Source organism: Carlito syrichta, unplaced genomic scaffold, assembly GCF_000164805.1.
Source record: "Carlito syrichta isolate Samal-C Ts95f unplaced genomic scaffold, Tarsius_syrichta-2.0.1 Scaffold304741, whole genome shotgun sequence".
NCBI lineage: Eukaryota > Metazoa > Chordata > Mammalia > Primates > Tarsiidae > Carlito > Carlito syrichta.
Window position 1 is genome coordinate 192,774 of NW_007248837.1, and position 762 is coordinate 193,535.

Consider the following 762-nt stretch of genomic DNA (forward strand, 5'->3'; position numbering starts at 1 on the left):
CTCAGAGGATCCGGGCCACGGAGCCCCCACTCCTCTCTCCCTCACCCTTTCCATGCAGACCGGGAAAGGGGGCCCGTATCCCCCTCCAGAGCCGTCTCCTCCCCTCTGGCCCCTCTTGGGATGACCCGGCCTCCCCTTCCCTCTGAGAGCAAGCCCCCTTGAGCCTGGGGGCTGGCCCACCCGCCCTTCTCATTCCCCGTGACGCCCCTGTCCTCCCGTCTCTCGTCCCTTCCCTCTCAGCCTCCAGGACGCCTTCCCAGACAACTCCCAGCTCTGCCGCCTGGAACCTTCCCTTGGTAGTAGGCAGCTCCGAGGCCCACAGCCCTGCTCTTGAGCTCCAAGAGGCCACTGGCCACGCCCCGTTCTGCTCCGTCCTCCGCCGAACCCTGGGACTGCAGCCCCACCTCCTCCTCAGACTTCCCAGAATGCTCCACAGGCTGCCCCCCCACAACAGAGAGAGAAAGCTGCCGTGGCTCCAGGGGCCTCAGTCCACAGCCTATGGGGCATCGCAGGACACATGGAGGTCAACCCAGCTATCCCCTGCCCACAGCAGGTGCTGGTGAATACTCCAAGGTCACTGCTCTCTGTCCAGCCCTCTGGGAATGTCCCAGCATGGTGAGGAAAAGTATGGGATTCCCCCAAGGTAGAGCCCTGGGCCTCCCCAGGGGGAGTCTGTCCTGAGAGGCCATGTCCGCCTCCCTCACCTGCCTCACTCACCTTCTTCAGAGCCACAAACTCATTCTCGGCTGTTGCTCTCAGAGA